A 23,461-nucleotide genomic window follows, 5' to 3' on the forward strand; every position below is an offset into this window, starting at 1 on the left:
CTTCAATTAGGTTTTTAAAAATGTATGGGGGCCCTTTCCATAGCAGTATGTAAGGAAAATAGTTGTTATGACCGCAAAATTACCATCTAAACCTGGTTCGAGTAAAGGCAGCCCTGCTTTGACAAGCCCAGGAGGCTGGGTGCTTTTTCTACACGTTCCAGCTGCTCCAGAGAAACAGAACAGAGAGGGATCCCCTTGCAGTCCTGAATCTGCAGGGTACCAAGGGTACCACTCAGTAGCTGGCACTTCCCAAGTCTGAGAGCCACAGAAGCAGGGCGGCTGGATGGGAGCTGGATGGGAGTTGAAGATGGGCAGGGAAAGCTCTGAGCGGTTACTAGCCTGGGAGCATGCTGGATTAGAGCTTGAGTCCCTGAAGCTCTGCTCTCTTCTGGTTTCTTTCCTTTCTTCTGTGACCCTAAGAGGCAGGTGCTATTCAGAGAAGTTGAATGATTTGGCCAAGGCCACATAGCTAGTGAGTGGAATTAGAACTGGAGCTCAAGCAGGTGGCATGAGGAAACTTCTAGAGCTCTTTTGGAAGACAGGTTCTGGTCTCTTGCTGGGTTTAGTGCCTGGGTAGCAGCCTGGCACACTGCTTCATGTTGTTTATTGAATCAACACTTGGTGATGAATGGCTGGTGTTCCTTGCGTCCATAAGGCTGGTGAGAATTGTCTCACAGACAGCCTCTTCTCACTCCTCTGGGACAGGCTTTCTGCATGCCACTTCCCCTTTTTCCAAGGGGGAAGCTTGATGGGAGAACTGCAGTGATTTCTTTTCTCCCCAAGGTCACACAGCTCCAGAGAGCGAAGTAACAGTGTTGCTGTCTACCCCAGGACAAGAGAAAACTAGGCATGAAAACCAGGACGTAGAAAATGAAGCCTTGGGCTCCTCAAGTTTGAGGAATGTTCCTGAAAGGACTCTTGATTATCTGGGTTTCCACTGGGCTCAGGGGTGAAGCCACACACTAGAGTCAAACCATCAGTGGGGGGTGGGGGGGCTCAGAAGACGTAGTCGGGAGAACATCTTTCTCACTTGACCTAAACTTCCATACTTCCATCCTCACCAATAGCAGAGCACATTTTGGCATTGAGTTGTGTACATCTGTGTGTATATGTGTGTGTGTGTGTGTGTGTGTGTGTGACCTGCCTTGTGTGAATTGGGCAGGGCATCTCCCTATCTTAGCCTCCTTTTACCAAGCAGGAACCAAAAGCACAGGGAAGTGAAGTGACTTGCCCAGGTCACGCAGCTAGTGAAGGGCTAAGGGTTTTGAGGCGGTGAGTCACTGTCTTTAATTGTCACTGTTGATCTCATGCATGGCCAGCCTTCTGCATCTTTGGGGTGCATTGTAAATACCTTAGAAGAAGACAGTGGGCTTCTCAGGATTGCGAGAAGGTGTAGCCAGCGCCCCTGCTCTGGACAGTAGAGGTCCTCTGGGCAGGCCCATGCCCTCAGGGTAAGAGATTTAAAGGAGAGAGCGAGGAGAGGAGCTCAGCCGACCGACCTCCGAGGCCAGGCCCCTCTGTACCTCAGCAGTGCCTTCCTGGCTCCCGACTGACTGCTGGTACGGCAACCCCAGGGCAGGCGCTGTCTGCCCTTTGAAGGGACAGCCTCCGGAGAGTGGCACTTTGAACTGCAGCGGGGCCTGTGGTGAGGGCTTGGCCCCTTCCCACGTGTCCCCCGCTGGCCCACTCCTCCAGGTCTGGCTCCAGTCAGCAGGCTTGGAGCCGGATGGGCGGGTAGGGAGCAGTCCCCAGTGGGATGTCAGCTTGATAAGTAAGCAGTGACAGACCCCTGTAGCTGGTAGCTCACTGGTGGGGCTGTCCCACGTGGCAAGAGTTCAGGCTGGTCACAGAGGTGCCACCCTCCTGGCTGCATGTCCCTCAGCATCCAAGGCAAGTAACAGCAATGAGGGTGATAATATTTTTGTGTGGGCATGTTCCACTTCTGATTTTTTGAGCGGTTAATTGGAAATAAGAGTCTCATTGACTTTCCTGCCTGGGCTGGCTTTGAATTACGATCCTTAGATCTCAGCCTCCTGAGTAAGTAGTATTACAGGTGTGAGCCAGGGCCCAGCTAATAAGAATAGTTTTTAAATGGAAACGTCTTGGGGCTGGGCCTGGTGAGTATCGCTGGAAGTCGACTGCCAGAGCCCACCCGGGAGCCTCAAGTTTACCCAACTCCTCAGCCAGCTGCTGGCTAAGCAGGGCCAGGGTGGCTGTGTGTTATGGAAGGAGCCCAAGGCCTCGTGTGCCCCCTCATAGTTCCTTAGCCATGTTCTTCAGCAGAGCTTTGGACCTTCTGATTTTGGAGTTTGAGTCTAGGTTCTGCTATGTGATCTCCATGACTTACCTTTCTGGACCTCAGTTTCCTCAGTGTCTATTGAAAATCAAACACCTGCCTCAGGATAATGGTGATATTTAAAGGAGAGAGTGGAGGCAATCATTTTGTTAGAAGTGGGGTTCTCGATGATTTTCTTGTGGCTGCTCTAACAGTCCTTGTGCTAGAACTCAGCAATGTGTGTTTGGGCCACAGCAAGAATAGGACCATGATGGGTGCTTATTAGCTAGTACCAAAAGGACATACAGGGGAGGGCTGGGAGTGGCTCAAGTGGCAAAGCACCTGCTTAGCAAGATTAAGGGCATGAGTTCAACCCCTCATGCCTCAAAAAAAAAATGGAGAGAGAGTAAGAAAGAGATAGGGGGAGAAGGAGAAGGGAGGGGAGGATAAGGAAGTGCCTGTTTACCAAAAGATGTATAGGGATCAGTCAGGAGTTAGACTGGCTGGGTTTAGGAATTAGGGGATTGAGCTATTTGTAGCTGTGTGACTCTGGGCACATTTCTCAGCCTCTCTGGATCTCTGTTATCTTTCTGGTAAAATGAGGATAGCCAAATAACCTCCCCTCTGAGGTGGTGAGGAGAATGAAATGGGTTGCCTTGGTGAGGGTACGGGCCTGGGTAGATCTAGTTAGTAACCCAGGAAGACAGCAAGGACCTAAGGCAGGTTCCCCAGGCAGGCGTTTGTGAGACGGGAGGATTGAGGAGGGCCTTTCATGTAAGGTACTGGACTGAGAAAGGTGGGCTGGGCTGGTGAGTCTAGCTAGAAGGGCTGCCTGGGGGCTGCTGGGACATGAAGCTGCCGAGCAGGGCAGGGGCCAGTAGCCGTGCGACAGGGTTTAGTGTTCATCCTGTGGGCAGGAGGGAGCCATTGAAGGTTATTGGACAAGGGAGTGATGGGAACTGGAGAGGCGCTTTATGGAGATGGTGGTGGTGCTGTGTGCATAAGACGAGAGGCTGGTGGCGAAGGCTGATGCCACTCTGGAGGCGGGGACAGTGAAGTGCATGGGAGAGGGGACAGGTCAGAGCCAACTGTTAGTGGCAGTTCTGCGGACTGAGGGAGGATCACAAAGGCTTGGGCCTGGACTAGGAATGGCTGGAAAACCCCAATGTACGTGGGCCTGGCTAAGGCCTTGGGGCCTGAGCAAGGGTGACTCACTTGGCTGGGTCTCTTGAAGTCTGGTGACAGGATATGTGGCCTGTGAAGTCAGCCACTCTGGGCCCCCATGTTTCTGTGCTTGGCTAATTGTTCTGTTGTCCACTAGGAAGGTCTTGATTTGTGAACGGGTAGTCCTGAACTTCTGTTTTGTAGAAGGTGATGAGCCCATGTCGGAGACCCTTGCTCATGCTGAGAAGGCTGCCCAGGTCCTTCTGCTTCTATAAAGCAGGTCTCATTTCATGGGGTCTCTCTGGCTGTACACCCCACCCCACTGTGGGCTGCGCTGTGTCCCAGGCCTGCAGAGGGAACTGGAACTCTCAGGGTGGGGCCTATGGATCCGCATTCCGAACTCACCTTGGATGGAGGGCACTTGTGCACCCTGAGCACTGGGAAGCCCTGTCCAGGGCGCAGAGACTGGCACCAGGGAGTTTCTGGGTGTCCACGAGCCATTTCACTGCAAGAGAATTGATGAGCTGGGCTTCTGTCTGCTCTTGGCCTGTGCAGCCTCCTGGCCCTGTTCCTAGCACGCAACAAAGGCAGCGGTGGTGGGGATAGTATCAGACATGGGACTGGAGGAACTGAGAGGACAGTTAGACGGGCCCGGGGATGGCTGGGAATGAGTCTAGTCCCTGAAAGCCGAGGGCAAAATTGTTACCTGTCAGAAGCAGAGGCTGGCTTGGTCTCCCAGCATATCCTCCCTCCATCTCTCCACTCCTCCAGAAGGGCTGTGTGTTCCAGCCTGCTTCTCTCCACACTGTCTCCTCAGCCTTGACAAGTCTGTCATTGTCCCCATTTCAGGGATGTGGAAATCAAGGCCCAGAAAAGGAAGCTCAGTTATCCGAGGTCATACAGCTTATCAACCCGAGACTCTTCAAGGCCCCTTGGCTCCCACTGGCAATGCCCCAGGGAAGCAGCTGGCATACAGGAGGTGCTGGAGATTAAGGAAGGTGGGAGAAGACAGCCCAGCCCACCTATCTGATCCACACGGGATAGGGATGGTACCAAGATCCACAGTGAGCAAGAGTGTCCCAGCCTGGCATGCCTGGGGACAGGAAGCAGGCTTGTGGGCTTGAGAAGTAGCACTGGCTTTGACAGATGAGCAGGAACTGGGACATTTCCTCTCCCCGAGAAGCCTTGTATAGCAAAGACTGAGAGCCATCAAGGATGGCATGGCTAGCTGTTCTCTGAATGCCACATCTCATTTCACAGGTGGGTGCAGAATCACACCTCTCCCTGCCCCCGTGTCAGTGCCTGTATGGGGGCTTGAATACCTTGGGGCAGATGGGGCCTGGGCGCTTGGCTCTAGCGAAGGGGTGATGCATGCCAGCATGTACTAGATACTCATGGACTGTCCCCACTGAGGTGCTGTGGGCCTCTGTCTGTCTGGGGTCCCTTGGCCTTTCTGAGCCCCCATTTTCTGATCTGTAAAATGACTATAGTGTTGCTCATCCCTCAGAAGTTTAAGGGCAGCGAGGAAGCGCAACACTCAGGACTTTGCATCCATCCCATTTTATAGATGAGTAGGCCGAATGCAGAACTCCAGCTCCTGACCCTCTCCCCGCTTCCTTCCTCCCACTCCAGTCCATTAGCTTGTTGCTCCTGAACTACCTGTCCCACCCACTGAGCAACAATGACCTCTGTACACTCACAAGGCAAGGGGGTGCCCTGTGGGAGCTGGGGGCGGGGCATTCGCCATGCAGAGCAGGTGACACAGGAAGGAAGGTTCAGAGGAAGCTCCATGGTGACCAGGCTCCTGACAAGGCCCAGCTGTGTCTGTGGTTGTCCACACATGACTAGTGACATGCTCAGTCACACACGACAGGTGACATGCTCAGTCACACAAACGACCTTGGTGGCCGAAAGAATGTACATTTCCAGTGATCTTGACCTTGGTTCCAACACTTCTTTCCTTTTAAGGTCATTCTCTTCACCAATAAAATAGGGATTCTAAAAATCTCACATCAGGATTTCCAGAAAACCCAGAAATAATTGCTGTTATAATTGTCATATTCCTCATGTCTTTCAACCTCATGGTGGAGGTACCTGGCTCAGAGATGTTGAGTGGCTGCACCCAGGTCTCCTACCTGGAAGGTGATTGCGTAGTGCCTTGGGCTGCACCTCTTTGCTGCCCTGAGCTACTGCACCCAGCAGAAAAGAAGCTCAGAGCCTGAGCTTATGCAGGTTGAGCCAGGGCCCCTCTTGGGGAGTCAGAGAGGACCCCACTCCTACAGCCCAGGAATGGGCCCTAGGGACAGTGAGTGGAAGAAGTGGCTGCCTCATTGTCCCTCAGTTGCCTGGGCATCCTTCCTGCTGGCCCATCTGCAGGCTTGGCTCTCTAGCATCCTTAGGGCTTCTTCCTCCCTCCTTTCTGATATTTGCTGAGAAGTCAGTGTGTGCCTTGTCCCATGTACTGGGACAGGCACAGCTCTGTCCCCAAAGATCCCACTGGCCAGTGGAAAAGAGAAACACATGTCTGGTGGTGGCTGATCAGTGCTCCCAGAAGTCCTTCAAGGCGGGGCAGGGCTGCTCTTCTTCCCCGAGGAAGGCCGTCTGTCTCAGTTGAGAGCAGATTTCAGTCAGAGTTAGCACGTGCAGGAGCCTAGAGGGGTCATCCACACAGGGTCTCTAGAAGGCTGTGCTAGGAGGCTGCTCTTTACTCCAGTGGCCCCTGGAGGCCATGGCAGGAGTGTAGGTAGGAGAGTGATGTATTGATTCAGAAGTTAGACAAGGCCCTGACTGTAGAGAGAGGCTGGGAGCTGGAAAGGAGTCTCTGGCTTCTCCTTGGGAGAGCAGGGGTGGCTGTCAGCAAGGGGAAGGGGAGCTGCAAAAGTATTATCTCACTGTGTGCACCTGCAGACACACAGCTTCAAATGCCCATGCTGGGGTGTCACTGGCTGGAGTTCCATGAGAGACCCTTGTCCCTGGTTCAGAGTTCCTACCCAACAACTAGCCCAAGGCCTGGCCAGTAGAGGGGACTTGGTGAATATGTGTGACAAATGTGATGGGACACCAGGGGTCAGCATCTATGTATGTGCATGTGGCCACGTGTGTGAGTTCTTCAGCCATGGTGGTGCTGTGTCCCTGTCTCCAGAGGGGTGGGGGGGTGGTGCGCACGCATGCATGCATGCACACAGTGTGCAGCCAAGAGCCCTCTGTCCAGTAACTCACACAGTCAGGAGCCTTGGACAAGAGAACAGGCAGCTGTGGATTATCTAGAGCTGCCCAGCCTGGCATCGACACCACCTGGTCTTGAAACCTGGCACCCAGCCACCAGCACAAGCTCTGCTTAGCATCACTGCCGATGTTGGTCTATCTAGGGGTTATAGCTTCTGTAAATTGTCCTGGCTCTGGCTGCAGTACCTGCTGGCTTGAGCTGACACAGGCAGGTGGCCCCGCCCAACGCCACTCTGAACACACAGCATCTGGAGAGGCAGGCTCTGTCTCTGGAGGGCCGCTGGCTTATTCCCCTGCATTCCAGTACCTGTGCATATGGCGGGGTGGGCAGCAGGAAGGGCAGAGCCTATGTCCACACATCCGTACATGAGTATGCACCCGCAGGCTTCGCTACGCGTGTGTCCTGGGGCTGCCCATCTCCCTCTGCTTATGGCCAAGTGTGCCTGTCTGCCACTGCCACGTGAGCACGGGACCAGAGTCAGTGCAGCTCGGTGCATGGGGAGTACCTTCCCTGGGGTGCATGGCCTGTGTGCCTGCCTGAGCTCAGGACACAGTCATTCCAGGTGGGCTCAGTCGTGGGGTGTAGTAGGGGGGTTGCCCCTGTGTGGTGGATGTGACACGCTGAACAGCCATGCCCTCTCTTGACCCATGATGCCCATGGTCAAGGCTCTGAGGCTGGCAGAACCTCCTCTCACCTTTCTCACTGGTGGTGGTAGTGGTGGGAGGTAATGATGGATGAAGTGGGAGTTGTGGGCAGCTCCTCTCCCCTCCTCTTCCTCCTCTTCCTCTTCTCAGGGGCTGGGCTCAGGAGGGCTTCCTGGCCAAAGGGATGGATACCCAGGTGGGACACAAAACCCTGAGAAGGGCAGACACCCAGCCCCAGGGTCCGCTTTGAGCCTGTGATGGACAGGAATGCCATCAATGAGTACAGACTGGTCAGGGAAACAAGAGGGGCGATGGCAGCAGGGCCTGGAGGCAGAGGCAGGTTCTGTGAAACCCCACCTAGGTGAAGCCCTCGCTGGCGGTGTCCTTGGCAGGTGGGTCACCCAGGTGTGCCCTGGCTGCTAGGTCCTCACAGGTGTGGCTAGCCGTATCCCCCAACAGGTGTGTCCTGTCAGGCGTGCCCTGTCAGTTTCTCTGGGAGGAGCCAGGGGAGTGGCTGGGCCTCCGCCCCCACCCGCGCGGGAGGCTCTCGCACCCGCCCCCCAACCCAGGAGGCCAGTGCCCTCCCAGCCACGGCTCCTGCCCTGCCCACCGCCCTGCCACCCTGGGGAGCTGACCCCAACCCCACCCGGCCCCCGACGTCCCAGCCCGGGGGCGGGGCTCACAAAGGGAGAGGAGGGAAGAGAAAAATCGCAGAGATTTGTCTTGTCTCTGGCTGACAGCAGAGCGAGTGATTGCCAGGCCCGCTTGGCAGTTTTTAATCATTTTATCTCTGTTCTCGGCTCTCGGGGGAGACAGCCAGTGCTTAGCAGTCTGCTCAGAAAGACCTCGGGGCGCATGGCGCAGCGGCGGCTCCGAGCTCCCATTATTAGCTGTGCTCTTCGGAGCGCGCTGCGATCTCTCCCAGGGGAGCCGGTGAAAAATTAACACGGGCCGGCGGCGCGGGCGCCCGATGTAACTGTAATTACTCCATTGATATTCCTCACACAATAGCGCTGTCATCAGTCATTTACATAAACTTTACTCCCTGAGACGGGCGGAGGTGCCTAATCCTGTTGGGCGCTTCCACCGCATGCATTATACATGGCAGCCAGCTCCTAGGTGAGCAGAGAAGGGGAGGGGAGGGGAGGGAGGGTCCTATTGGGAAGGAGATTTGGAGGGGAGGGGGGAGAGGAGGGGAGGAGAGATGAGGAAAGGGGAGGAGAAAGGCGAGGTGGGTTGAAGCAGGGGAGGGGAGAGGAGAGAGTGATTGGGAAGAGGAAAGGAGAGAAAGAAAGGAGCTGAGCCGCAGTAGCTGAGTGAGGCAGGCAAGGCGGAGCCAAAAGCCATCGTCGGCAATGGGGGTCTGATGGGCCGAGTCCAGTGAGGCTTCTGGCCAGGGCCCATCACCCACCCGACCAGGAGCAGGTGAATCTGGTCCTCCAGGGTTCTCCAGCCCCTTGCTGGGCTATGCCCGCCTCTTCCCACCTCCCTGCAGGGCCCATCCTAAGCCCCTCAGAGAATCTCGGCTAGGCCTGAGGCTCTTCAGCTGCTAAGGAGTTAAAACCTCCCTGGAAATTACCCTGTAATGACCTAATTAAAGACTTGGGGGGCCACCTACTCTGGGGTAGGAGCTAATAACACCCGCCCAACAATTATAATCCCCATGGAGCCCCTGTTATTGCTGTAGCCTCGCCCCCCTCCCACCACCCTCACTGACCTGCCTTCCCATTCTCCACCCCCCCTCCAGCCTGTGCAAGCTGTCAGGGACTAGGAAGGGCAGGGGGCTGAGACCCCAGCTGGGACCAGGAGGGCCAGGATGGGACCAAGGGGACGGGCCTGGGATAGTCAAATTTCCGTTGCTGAATATTTAATGAAGCCTGCTCGGTTAATTTGGTTGGCCTGTCGATTTTTATTCTTCTGTCAATAGCTTCTCATATGTGGGGCTGTGATCTTTAGCAGTGCCTCTCCAGGGACGGCTGCCACTAAATGCAATTATGGATTTTATACCTCAATGTGTTTGATATTTCCACTGATCTAATTTGCAGCCTGGTAGTTTATTGTTTGGCATTTTAATGGCGTTCAAATGCTATGGGAAATTTGATTTCTTTTTATAATTTCTCTTTAACACAGTTAATGCGGATGGCGGGATGGCCCAGATTTTAGAACTCAATGTATAGAGGGAGGGGTGGCTAAAAATAAGAGTACACCTTGGTATATACTTCAAGATATGTGCATTGAAGGAGGTCTTACTTTGGACCATGGGCCCAGATGGGTACCAGGTATGGGGAATCTGTTTGTACCAACCAAGGGCAGTCCTCTATGCAAGCTAGCTGAGCTCCAGCCCCTCTTGTAGGTCTTATCTCCAAGTGGTTTCAGTCCCTTCCTTGTCCTCAAGGAGGCCAGCCTTCCTATTGCCACCACTTTTTGTGTTTTGAATTGAGGGCAGAGACCTGGGACCAGGGAGGCTTCTGGGACAAGCCTATCACTTGGGACAAGTTCACTGCATTCAGCAAGTGTTCTAGGTTACGGGCATCTCCCTGTAGCTCCTGCCTGTACCTCACCTTCCCCTTCCTGCTGCGTTCGGAAGGTCAGGCCAGAGCTGGTTAGCATCCTAGACTTAGCTTCTTGGAAGCTGGGCTGTCCTCCTTCTCCTCCTCCTCCTCCTCCTTCTGGATAGACCAAGAGCAGAGAGGTCACCCAAGTCCTCAGAGCAGGCTGCAGGTGCTGGAGGTCCTCTACCTCCTTGGGGTAGGTGCCTCAAGCTGAGCCACTTGATAGGAAGGCTACAGCTGGCCAAGGGTGGTCTTTGCTCTTGGTTAGCAGAGTGGACCACAGAGCCCAGTCCTGGGAGCTGCCATCCAGGAGCTGCCAGCTACTTTTGTGATTCTGCAAAACATCTCCCCCGGGGTAAAGAAGGACAGAGAGGATCTTCTAAGGGGCCTGCCTGGGAGGGAGCTGGGAGAGCAGTCAGGGTGAGCGGATTGAACCCCTCTAGCCTAGGCTCCAGAACTCCACTGGGTAGAGGGCTGCATAGGGCAGACAGCCTGGTCCAGGGCCTGTTAGGGGAACTCTGGGGGTCTGTGCAAGTTTCTCTGTGCCTTCAGACTGTGAGCTGTGGTCTGGAATATTCTGTTTCCTGGAGCACAGAGAACTGGAGTCTCGGGTTGTAGGATGAGGCCTTGCTGCTCTCTGTGGAGCCCTCACTATATGCTGAACCATGCTGGGTGCTCTACCAATTGCACCCATTTTACAGAAGCACAGACAGAGTCTCTAAGAGTTCTGTTTCAGTCGCCTAAGATCACAGCTAGTACAGGACAGGAAGGACCTCAACCTAGATGCCCGGCCCCCAGTGCTGACAGAGTGATCTTCCCAGGGCTGCATCTATGCAGGGAGAGATGGTCTCCCATTGCTGGGGTTTCCCCCTCCTTCTGCATCTCTTCCACTCTGAGGCCCAAGCTTCTGTCCTGGAGCCAAGTCTGCTCCGTAACGCACAGGGCACTGGCTGAGCCTTCTGCTGGCTGAGCCCCACAGGAATCTGTACCCACTGATCTCTCTCTCTCTCTCTCTCTCTCTCTCTCTCTCTCTCTCTCTGTCTTTGTGAAATTCTCACCTTACTAACCCTACCAAGTTCCTCCTGGGTCCAACCAGGAAAGTGTCTACCTGCCTGCTAACCACACACCTTGCCCCAGCCAACCACTGCCCAGCCACACGTGAACAGTTGGGAAAATTGAGAATCCTGCTCTAGGTCCAGCCCTGGACAGGCATTTCACAAACATTATCTCCACGATGCAGAGGCTGAGGTCACCCCCTCTTACAGAAGAGGAAACTGAGGCACAGAGAGACCACATTCCTGATGGGGGCCTAGCTGAAACTTTCCTAACACTCTCCTTTTTCTCCAGGTAGGCCAAGTATCCTTCCCCATAGCATTCTGTGGTATCTAATGCTGTGACAGTTAGGTATGTGTTTCCAGCCAGCCCAGGAGGCCTGAGAACACCAGGACCAGATCTGTCCCACTTACAGTCCTCAGGTACTGCAACAGGTCTGGCCCTTCACCTCAGACCCCAGGGAGATTCCTAAACACAGGACTAAATGGAAGAATAGGTGGATGGGGTGTGAGCAGGAAAGCCACCCAGTCATGCCCTTCGCCTGTTTGAAGCCATCTCCAGGTCTCCTGGAACCCAGATGAGAGATTGAGTCAGGATTCCCTGTACTCATGGCCATCCAGTTTTTCTCCCATTTCCCCCTCCCTTGGGCCCATCGTGAGCCCTCAGCTGTGTGCTTTCCCCCAGACATGAAGCTCTTGCACACCTTGGTGCCTGTCTGCCCTGTCCACCATCAAGGACACCCCTTCTCCCCACCCGGTAAACGGCTCAGCCCACATCATCCAGCCCCAGCGACCACCCGCCGCTCATCAGGTACCCAGCCCTTGTACATGGCTCTGCCACCCTGTTCCACACACACCCTGCTGTTACCCAAGGATGGGTACACACCGTAGCAGACACTGGGGAAGAGTCCAGTGAGGGAAGGAGCGTAAGAATGGAGAGGAATGTGGGAAAGAGCTACACTTGTGTGGGTCACCTGGGCTCTGGCCTGGGTGTAGACGGGAGCTCTGTCAGCAGGTGATAGATAAGCGGCCCTCCCTTCAGGACCTGGCCCAGTGTCTAGGTGTTAAGTGGCTGCCCCCTTCCCACCTCCAGAAGGCAGTGAAATCAGAGCTGAGTAATCTGATGTTCCACTTAGGAAAGAAAACAGGATTCCCCAGCCTGGGAAGGGAGGAGCTGAGGCTGCAGTGGGCAGAAGTAGCCTGGACTCTGATAAGATCTCCACAGCTTGTTATCCTTGTGTGCACAGCTGGGGGGTGGGGCTCTCCAGGTAGCTGACCTGCTCTCTGTGACCTGCCCTGGCGGTTAGGGGATGTGTGTATTTTTGGAGACAGCTGCAGAAGGAACTAGAGTTTCGGGGCCCTTGTCTGTCCCTGGGAAACCAAGTATCCGCCTCTGCTGCTTTTTTTTTTTTAATTAATGTTTTATTTAATTTTTTTTTAAGGATGGTAGATGACTTTATTTGCCTTTCTGGGCTTTAATCTTCCTCAGATAGAACTCCAGCTCCTTGCCTTCTAGCACAGAGCCACTGGCTGGGCCACACTGGCCTGGTCCGGATATGGTGCGGGCAAGAAGCTTCCCCCGTTTGGAACTGCTCCTCCAAAAGACTGCTGATTTGGGCATTCTTTTTCCTTTCATCGTATTTCTTCCGAATTTCCTTGGATCGCTTCTTGTTTAAAATCCCTTCCTCTTCAGGAGTCAGCTTGGCCCCCTTCATGCGGCCCAGGGGCCGTGCATAGTGGGATCCGTGCCACAGTCAGTACGGTGTGCTGTCAATGAGCACCAGGTAGTTAGTTCCTCACAAGGGTCTCGGTGCGGACCAGCTCATTACTGGATGCATTGTAGACAGCATCAGTGATCCTTGTTTTACCAGTACAACACTCAGGGCCCCAGGAAAAACTGCCCACGTCCAGCCTCAGAGCACGGTATTTCTTCATGCCACCTTGAACTCGACTGTGTGTATGCGACGGGGCCAGTCTGTTGGCAGCAGGGCACCCCAGCTCATACTTCCACTTCCTGTAGTAGGGCTTCCTCTTGCCCTCAGTCTTGTGGCACGTGTACCAGTTGTCCTGAGAGATGCCCATCACTTGGCGCTGGCTGGAAAGAGATTTTTTTTTTTTAATTGAGCCACTAGAACTGATGAATGCACACAGCACAGAGCCTTGGGTCCTCCCTCCCCCCTCAAGTGGGGATCAGTGTAAGCCTGCCTAGCTTCCATCACTTCCTTCTGCATGTCCTTGGGCAAGTCACGCACCCTCCTTTGAACCCCTCTTGTCTCCTTTGTAACTCTACTCCCCGATCGCTGATGAGATTTAGTGATAGCCTCTGTCCCAGCATAGCTGAGCAGCTCAACAAATTAGAGACCCTATTGTTCATTGTCCAGCAGGGAAACTTTCAGAGTGTAAGGGGGGGATGTTATTAATTAATACTGATGCCATAACCATAGGTATAAACCAGGATGGTCCCAAGCACCTAGGACCACCTATGAGTAATGTCTCCTACAGGTCAGTGACAAGGTGCCTCTGGGAGTATCTGCAGGCTCCCCTCTCTCTGGCTCATACTTTCCTGCCCTGGGGTCTGAATGAAGCCCTATTGTGCACCCCTCATGGAGCACTTGCATATGCCAGGCAGTGTATTCTCTGGATAGTCATGGCAACCCAACGCTCCTCTGTTCACTTTATAGATGAGAAGACCGAGGCTCAGGGGATCCGATGCGTGCCAAGCCCTGGCAGCTAGGAAAGGGGTAAAGCCGACAGTGGGTCCTGCCCCCTCTGAGCTGGAAGCTAAGCCATGGATGACACTGCCCTTCTCCAGTGCCAGCAGCAGGGAGGAGAGGAGGCTGGGCTGGACACGGCCATCTGGAGGCCAGGTGGGAGGCATCGTGCCCTGCCAGGTAACCAGGCTTAGCGGCCTCCCGGGCCCTCGCTGTCCTGTACCTCACCAGCGCTCTCTCCGGCTGCAGAGTCTCCTCCATCAGCTCCACAGCTGTCAGGCTTAAAGAATGAGATGAGGAGAGAAATCTATAAAAAAAAAAATACTGTGCTTTGAAAAACCTGTTTGCTGGTGAGCTATCGATCGCCCGGAAGGACCCTCCCACTACGCTTCCTGGCCACAGAGCAAAGTGGGATCAGGCACAAACAGGGAGAGGGGAAGGTGGGACACTCTTATCCTAATGCCTTGCTCCTTCCCCTTGTGGGGTGACGGTGGGGGGGGGGGCCCTGCACCACCACCCACAGCCCCAGGACAGAGATCTGTGGAGACCATTTGATCCCTAAAACTGATACTCCCTACTTACCTCCAAGCCCCGTGGCCCCCCAAACTGTGGCTTCCCAGTTGTGGAGTGTTCATAGGGAACCCCCCCCCCTCACCAAAACTGGGCAGGAAAAAGAATAAGGAAGCCCCACCACCACCACCACCCAGATGATCCAAGTGAAGATGCTGCCCTGCCGCTTTCTAGCCGTGGCAGCTGGATGCACGGCTGTCCCTCCCTGGCTTCCTGCGCTGTGAAGCGGGGCTCCTTGGCCATGCTGTGTGTGGGTCTGGGCTCTGGCAGATGCTGAGGGAAGTCCCTGGATGGGCCCTCTGGCGTCAGGCGCTGGTGGAGGCAGGCGTGTTGGCTGGAGATTCTCTCAGGCAAGACAGGCCCTTTCAGCATGACATGGGGTTCCTCAGAACCTCTGCCAAGCGCTGACAGGGACAGAGGGCCTGGGGCTCCTCCTGCCCTTCCAGTCTACCTACTGTCAGTCTTCCCCCCAAAGAGGCTCTCAGGGGGGCCCCCTCTCCCACCTGGTTTCCTGTCTCACTGCGCTTTTCCAGCTCCCTTGTAGTGTGTGTGTGCATTTATTTGGACCTATTACCTCTGCCCCTGAGGGCCTTGGAAAGAGACCCTCAGACCAGGGAGTCCACCTCTCCAGAGTAGGTGGGTACTGTGGAGTGCCACGGGGAGGACTCAGACAGGGCCCTGTCCCCAGGGAGGCAGACATGGGTTTTCCATTTTTTCCAGACCCAGGGTGATTACTACTGTGCTTAAGAGAGGCCCCAGAGCCCAAGAGGGCACAGGACCCTCTCTGACCGCCCCTCCCCTTCTAGAAGGATCTTGGTCAAAAGCATGCTGAATACAGGTTTTCAGCCAACACACCCTTGATGAGCTGCACAGCCATCTAGGATGGCCTAAGAGGGGACACACTCCATGGGGAAGACAGTAATATAGACCCTTCAAGCCAGATGGTGCTGGCAAGGCTGGAGGGCAGACCTCCTCCCTCTAGGAGCCTCGAGCATCCAAAGAGGGAGTGGAGAGATGGTGTCACTAAGGAAACAGCTCCAAGGGGCATTAGGGAGTTTGCCTCAGAATCCTTGCATGCCATCTTGAAGAGTGTGAGTTGACTCTAGGGCCCAAGGGGAGCCACAGAAAGATTATAAGCAAGGGAGAGATGGTACCCCAACTGCTTTATGGAGGGCAGGTTGGGAGGAAGCTGATGGGGGTGGGATGCAATGTTTCCTGGGATACAAGACCAGCAAGGACAGGGCTGCTCCATTGTGCTATGAAGTAGTAGGGTAGACTATGGATGGTAAGAGGGGTGTCTAAGTGCTGAGAAGAAGAAGACAGTATGAAATCCCCTGTCTTCAGTTATCCATCTATCCTTTACACACCTATCTGTCCATCCGTCCATTCATCCATCCACTCAACTATCCAGCCATCTATCTGTCCATCTGTCCTGACTTTCCATCCATCTACTCATTCAACTGTCAACCCTAATATATATCCATCTGTTGTTCATCCTGAGCTTTCACTCCAGAACAGGTGGGCACCGTGGAGGTATACGGGGGTGGGAGGGGATTGTGTTATACAGATGGAGATACAACAGTAAAACCCTCAGGCAGAACCTGTTCTGGTGGACCCCGGCACCCAGCGGGAGCTGGCTGACTGGTGTAGCTGTCACGGGGGCTGGCTCCTGGGGGACTGGGGCTCATACGTGTGTAAAATGAATCCCTTGGGCCCCAAAAGTCCACTTGTGGCAAGTGAGCACAGTCTGGCTCTTGGAGATGAGGTTTCCTGAAGTAGACGTTTGGCCCAGGTATACGTTTTTCTTGAGTTCCCCACTATGCCAGACCCTGCCCTCCTGCTGGGACAGAGTGGACAAGGTCCCTGTCCACCTGCTGTGTGGCTCTAGAATTGCCAAGGTGAAGCGAATGGCTCCTAATGTTGAGAAGGTCGTGGTTTGATGGAGACATGGTCCGTGTGATGTGTTCATACAGTCAGGACTTGGCTAGGGAGGAGAGGCGAACACATTTTGCTCTGGTGGATCAGCAAAAGTTTTATGTCAGAGGAAACATCCTTTAGACAAACATCCTTTCTAAAAATGTTTATTATCAAAGTGGTGTATTTTAGAAAAATTCAAATAAAACAGGCTGTGTTTTGTTTTGTTTTATTTTTATTTTTGTCGGTTGTGGGGCTTGGCCTCGGGGGCTGGGCACTGTCCCTGAGCTCTTTTGCTCAAGGCTAGCCTCTACTACGTTGAGCCACAGCGCCACTTCCAGATTTTGAGTGGTTAATTGGAGATAAGAGTCTCATGGGGACTTTTCTTCCCCGGGCTGGCTTTGCACTGTGATAGTCAGATCTCAGCCTTTTAAGTAGCTAGGATTACAGGTGAGAGCCACCAGCGCCTGGCTAAAACAAGTTGTAGTTAAAAGAAGGTGGGGGGGGGGGGTAGGGCTGGGAATGTGGCTTAGCGGTAAAGTGCTTGCCCAGCATGCATGGAGCCCTTGGTTTGATTCCTCAGCACCACATACACAGAAAACGCCGGAAGTGGCGCTGTGGCTCAAGTGGTAGAGTGCTAGCCTTGAGCAAAAAGAAGCTCAGCGACAGTGCCCAGGCCTTGAGCTCAAGCCCCAGGACTAGAGGAAGGAAGGAAGGAAGGAAGGAAAGAAGGAAGGAAGGAAGGAAGGAAGGAAGGAAGGAAGGAAGGAAGGAAGGAAGGAAGGAAGGAAGGAAGGAAGGGGGAGGGAGGAAGCCTCCCTTTCTCTGGGCCTCTAGCCACATCCAGCCACTGAGATGAAGTCCTGTAGAAGGTGAGCCAACCTCCAGACACTTGGGGCCGGGTTTCTCGCGCAATCCGCTTGACCGTGTGCCTGTTTCCCTTTGGGGGCCGCTCCTTCCATGGGACTCTCGGCCCCTCCTCACTGCCTCCTGGCCCCTTATTTAACGAGTGTTGGTGGGGTTTGCATCCTGGCCAGGTGCTTTGTCTGTCACATCGATCTGCCCGCTTTGGAGAAGTGGCTCCAGGAGGCTGCAGTGACGTGGGCCTCGGGGGAAGTCTGTGATCCACACTTCCGGGAAGCCAGAGAGGCCACGTAGAGTTTGCAGTTCCTGCTGCCGGAAGTGTCTCGGCCTTCGCGTGAGGTGGCTGCCTCCTGGGAGAGCAAGCTCCACAAGCCGCGCTGGCTCCTTTGGAGACACCTGCAACTCCGGGGCAGCCGCCTTGCAGAGGCTGCAAGTGTGAACCGGGCGAGTTCATGGGGACACGGACTTCTCTCCCCAGAGATCCGACATCTGCCCCAACCCTCCATCCTCCTGTCCCCAAGGAGCCACTTTGGCTCCTGTCCTGACCCTGGCTGCCCCCTGGGAGACCGAAAGGTCACTCTCTAGCGAGTGGCTCGGGCTCTATGCAGTATACGTTTTTATTCTTCCAGCACATTGTGAAATCCATAACACCCCGGTAATGACTTCCACAGTGGACTGGATAAAGGGAAAGCGAGGGGAAAAATAAAAAGAAGCTTGGAGGAAAATGAACCATGGCAGGCGTGGACTCCATTTGTAACAATATGGAAATTGATTGTTGAGTCGGAGGAATATTTTGTAGTTTGCTTAGCTGTGCTCGGCACTAATAGCCAAGAGCATTAGTGAGCCCAGGGAATGAATTATGGGCACATTAAAGAGGCCTTGAGGCTCCGGAGCCTCCCTGGAAGGCAGGTTCCAGCCTGTGGGGCTGCCCACCCCAGGTGACGGCTGCTTCTGCTGTGGAAGAAGCAGGTAAGCTCAGCAGCTGGAGGGGAAAAACAAAAACTCCACGAGTTAATGGCACGGCAGAGGTGGGACCCACCTTCAAATATCAACTCTTCCTTCCTGCATGCTGTGTTACCTTGAGTAGGTGACTTGACCTGTCTTAGTTTTCACATTTGTGAATTGTGCCAAGTACCGCTCTCTTGTGGGGGGGACAAGATGACAGGGAAAGACCACCATGAATGCGAAGCGAGGAGCAGGGAGACTGGCACCTTGCAGTGAAGTAAACTGGACAGACAGACACGCAGGTTGATGACTGTCTACTGCAGATAATAGCCAGAGTCAGGGGGATTCTGGGCTGATTGGTGGAAAGTACCAGGCCTGAGAAGGCTGCCCGGGACTGTAGGTCACTAGAAATGAGCAAGCTGTGACTGCACAGGCTGCAGGCTAGGACTAGGTAATTAGATGGGAGGAGGCAAGGCCTTTTGCCTCCTTACAAGCAGGCAACTCCTGGATGCTGAGCTCCACCAGGCTCAGGCTTACGGTGATTTCCTGTAGTCCCTCCTAGGCCTCGTCTGAAGTTACTACCACCTAGCCCCACTCAGCCAGAACCTGAGCCTACTTCCCCTACCTTGGTGAGAAAGGCTGACAGAATTCCAGGGTCTTAGGTCAAAGCTTTGTGCGGGTCTCCCCACCCCTCGCCCCCTCCCTCACAGTCACCTGACACCTCGCCCGGCAGGCATACCATCCCCATCTCTATTGCCTTGGCCTCCCACTGACCAAGACCTCCCCATCCCGTGCCTGAACGCCTCCCTTATCCCCTTCCTGAGGTCCAAGCGAACATTTCAGGATCTGACCTTGTCTCTCCCTTGCCTAAAGCATGCCATGGTCTGTCTCTAGCATCCTTCCACAGACTCAGGTCCTCCTGGGGCCACCCAGAGGCACCGTTTCTTCCCTTCCTGCATCTTCCAAGCCTCTCCTGTGGGTTCTCTAGGAGTTCTTTCAAAACTTGAGCAGACACTGGGATCCCTGGAGTCTACTTGGCTTCCTGAGCTTTCGCTCAGCCAGTCTGAACTGAGGCCAGAGCATTTGTCTGTCTATGTGATCCCAGGTATACTGAGGCCCCTGTTCCAAGAGAATCTGCTTTTGGAAACCACTGATCTCTGCTCACACTTCATAGTTTTATTCTGGCCTCCTGGCCTTTGCACCTGTTGGACCCTCCCTCTTCCCGGCCTGTCAACTCCTGTCCATCCTCTCTACATCCTCAGCCTCCTGATGTCCCTGTGGGTCCCAAGAGCTGGACCCCCTGAGTGTACATGGTGGGGGGCAGGAGTGTATGTGGGGACCCAGACCCAGTCCAGCCCTCCCAGAAGCCAGAGGGAGTAGAAGCCTCTGGGAAGCCAAGGCTGGAGCCGCAGCTCTGAGCAGAGTGGTCAGCTGGAAGGCGGGCACAGGCAGCCCATGTTTTGTTTTAATCACGAGATGCTGATGTAGCCCTCCCTGGGGACAGTGAGGGAGAGACCAGCAGCCCCCGCCCCCACCATGTGGTGGAGGTGCTTCTGCAAACAGCCAGGGAAACCCAAGTCAGCACAAGGCAGGGTGGGAGGGCCCGCGTCCTGAATGCCAGGGTGGCTGGTGGCTGGAAAGTCCCTTGGAGGGCTGGCGGCCGCCTCCTTCTGCCTTCTCAACCTGCCTGTGGCTCAGCCCAGGGCCTCCCTGCCGGAGGGCCGTGTGGCCATGGCTGGGACCCCACAGGAGCCACCGAGAAGCTGGAAGTTGTTGGCCACAGCAAAACTTCCAGCGCATCCTTTCTGTGGGTGCCCTGGGCAGCCCTCAGCGGCCGGGAAACTGCTCGCCATACCTATTTTAAACACCAGTGTGATGGTTTATGGCCCATAGAGGGATAATTACGGAGTGCAGAACCCGGCTTTTATGGCCCCTCCTCCCCCGGGCGCACTTAGAGAACAGTATGTGTCATGTAGCCAATTTAGATAATGATTCTGATAAAGATAAACGGAATTGTTTATTATAAGTAATTGGGTCCGCTATGGCCCAGATGAGGCAGTAACGGGGAAGGACTCTCCGTTAAGATGTGGGGACACAGGGACAGGGGCCTGGACAGGGCTCCAGGGCCGAAGCGACAGGCCTGCCCTCTGCCCCCTCCCCATACCTCTCTCCCTCCTCCGTAGCTCCCCCCTCCTCTCTCTCTCTCTCTCTCTCTCTCTCTCTCTCTCTCTCTCACTCTCTCTCTCTCTCTCGGACTTCACAGATCTTCTTCTTGCATCCTGGGCAGAGGCTGCTGCTCCTGGGCATAAATAAATCATAGGTTTTTCTGTTGAGTCAGCTGGGTGGGGGAGGCACCTGGAAGGAGGGGCTGGAGGGGTCCTGCCTGCCTCCAGGCTGGGCAGCTTGGCCTCTGGGTCCCCATGATCTGGAGATCCCAGGGGGTCTTCAGTCCTTCTCATGGGGCAGCTGGCAGGTGCACCAGGGTTTGAGGTCAGCCTGAGATTACTGGTCTGTTTCTGGGGATGGGAGGGGGGGAGAGACAGCCATTCCCCCTCCGTTAGGGTCTTTGTGAACAACAGTAAGCAAAATGAGGGCCTTTGCAGTGTGTGCATGTACACACACACACACACACACACACACACACCTGAGACCTCTAATTCTGCTCAGCTCTAGGCAGGGCCATGCGCTCATTGATCCACTGATCTGACCCCTCACCCCCAGGTCCCAACCCTCTCCAGAGGCCAGACCCAGGTTCAAAACTGCAGGGTGCACAGAGATTAGAGCCTCTGAGAACAGGACCGTGTTGTAGTCTTAGACAGGAGAACTCACAGCACAGAGGTCTGAGCTAGCAATTCATTCAGCAAGCCTGGAGGTCTCACTAGGGTCCCCAGAGTCTCAGATGGAGAACCCCACCATCTAATTTGAATGGGGGGACCCCAGACGTCAGAGACATTGAGACAGAAATGAAGTTAAGAAAGAGGAAGAAATAAACCCTCAGGCCAAGGCACCTGAGACACAGGGAGTCTTTGAAGTGGGGTTCTTCTTGAGGCTCGGGTGTCCCTACAACCAGGACCCCTGCAGCAGGTTCTCTACAACAGAGGCCCCGTGGCCCTGCAGACCCAGGTGTACGGCCCCTCAGGCTTGCCTGCCAGTGGCTGCAGCTCTCCAGATTGAAACCCAAACCGGAGGAGCGGCCTGTCAGGGTGCCTGTGATCCCATGATTGAGAGGGGTTGCGGGGAGGGGGTGCAGGCCCTGGGGCAGCCCGGGGGGGGGCACAGCACACTGAGGGAGAAAGAGCAAGCGGGGATTTTCTTTCTTCCCCTGCTTATCTGATGGCACTGAGGGAAGGGAAGGGCAGGGCTTCCTCGGTTCAAAGGCAGGCAGCCTCCTTATCGGTGGGGGGAGGAGCGGATGAGTGCACCTGCAGGGACCCTTCCTCAGCTGGGGTGTGGGGGGGGCACCTGCAGGTCTTCGTCCTACGGTGGGTCCACAGTGAGCGTGGCTAACGACACACAGGTGTGTGTGCCACCGTGATGTCCTCCTGTGTGCATGCCTGGCCAGGTTGTACTGCCACGTGTGTGTGACTCGGTGCAAGTAGGGGTGGAACACGGGGCAGGCCTGTTGTGCAGACAAAAAGACAGGGCTCGGCTGTGGGCCTGGGATTGGACTGGGCACCGTTTAGCCTCTGTCTTGATGCTGTCCCCCCTCCTGGAGCCTGTGGGAGCCGGAGGGATGGGTAGGTGAGTGGGTTCCAACAGGAGAGGACACGCGGCCTGGAGAGGCAGTGGAGGATGGGGCGGAGTGGAGGGAGAAGCCAGAGTGAGGCAGAGCCAGGCCGGACAGAAAATGGGGACCCAGACAGGGGCTGCCTAGGGCAGAGAGCCTGCCACGGGGCGGGGGTCTTTTTGTGCTGGGAATTCCGTAAGCCTGGTTTGCACTTCATCCTGATTGTGTGCTCCGGGTGGCATTTTTCAAGATGTGTCGTAATTATACTTCACATGTAGCAGTGAGAACTCGCACAGGGCTTCCCGGCCCTTTTCCCCAGTTTGTCTCCGTGGGGACATATCACGTGACATCACAGCTGGTGTGGACATGAGGACCTCGTACCCCTCCCACTCAGATCTGCCCAGTGTCCAGGGATGTGTTCTGTGCATCTGGACCGCATGTCAGCACAGAACACAGAACTGGTCCTTTCCTGCAGGGAAGGCCGGGACTCCAGCCATACCTCCCCATCTCCCTCTCCAGCCCCGACTCCTAGGCTACTTGGTTCTTCTTGACCTTACTTGCGGGGACCTCCAGCCACCAGACCTCCATGCTGGGAATCGGGGTTCCACACTGGTACCTCTCACCTCCCTTCTCCACTGCTTTGCCTTCCATCAGTCCCCAAGGCCTGAACGTTAACCTTCCTGGTCCATTTTCCCCTTTTCTCCACTGTGCCTGGGCGCTGTGCCCCTGGCCTCTGTACTGTGCCTAGCCCTCACTCAGACACCGCACTGCCACATCCCACCTCACAGCCCCCCTTCCTACAGGAAGACCCTCTAGCTCCACCAGCCTCTCCAGCAGTCCCCCTGGCGACTCCCTCACAGGGCGGAGGGAGGATTGTAACCTCTCTCTTTCCAGACTGTAGCCATCTATTCCAGAATGTGGCCTTTCCCGTGTGGCCAGCCCTCTCCCTTGGCCTGACTGCCATGACACAAGTGTCATGGCCGCTGCACACCTTGTGCATACACTGGGATGAGAGCTGGCCGGTGGGAAGAGGAGGGAGCAGGGCCAGCTGTGACACTCAGCCCTGGATCTTGTTTGTGAGCTATGGGACCCTGGACAGGTCCTTTCCCCACGCGTTGTGAGGGCGGCATTGGTGTCCTTGTGCAGCTCTAGGAGAAGCTAGGTGTGGTGGTGGTGTGAGTGGATGGACCGCTGTGCTTAGTTGAGCATGAACAGCTTTAGGGAGGCCCCTAAAGATGCCTTGACTTAACGTAGGCAGAAAGGTGTGCCCAGCCCGGCTCTGACCATCCCTCAGCCCTAGGAGTCCAGCCCGAATGCCCCTCAGCTGGATGGGATGTCCCGGGCCACCTGGACGTCTGCATCCTCTAGAGGACACAGGCCAAATGAGGGAAGACAGCGCAGGTGGGGCTGGAGATGGCGGCCAGAGACACCTGCCAATTCAGTGGAATTCAGTCCCAAGATAGCAGACAGATGGTGGGGAGTTAGTAATCCAAGTTCTCCATGTCAAGGAATGGAACCCTGGCTCTGTCTCTGCAAGCCAAGTCCCCCAGGACACAGCAGCAAGGAGGTCGGGATGTTTGTCGTATTTTTCACCAGCATGTTCTCAGTGCCCAGAACCATGTTGGCACATAGTAGGTGTTTGTGGAACAGGGCATGGTGGTGTATACTTGTAACCTCAGCACTCAGAAGGCAGAGAGGGAAGAGAATTATAAATTTAAGGCCAGCCTGGGCTACATAGAAAGACTGTATTTTTTTTAAGGTGTTTGGGAAACACTGTGGCTTATGTCTGTATGCCTCCTACTCAGAAAGCAGAGACT

The 23,461-nt window shown here is 55.0% G+C and overlaps 1 protein-coding gene and 1 pseudogene across 2 annotated transcripts in view; one reads left to right on the plus strand and one right to left on the minus strand.

The window, feature by feature from the left end:
* Positions 1–23,461, plus strand: part of Lmx1b (LIM homeobox transcription factor 1 beta) — a 69,429-nt gene that overhangs the window by 13,355 nt on the left and 32,613 nt on the right. The gene's annotated exons all lie outside the window — the stretch shown is intronic.
* Positions 12,343–12,995, minus strand: LOC125349179 (annotated as a pseudogene).

This window comes from Perognathus longimembris, chromosome 1 (genome assembly GCF_023159225.1).
Source record: "Perognathus longimembris pacificus isolate PPM17 chromosome 1, ASM2315922v1, whole genome shotgun sequence".
NCBI lineage: Eukaryota > Metazoa > Chordata > Mammalia > Rodentia > Heteromyidae > Perognathus > Perognathus longimembris.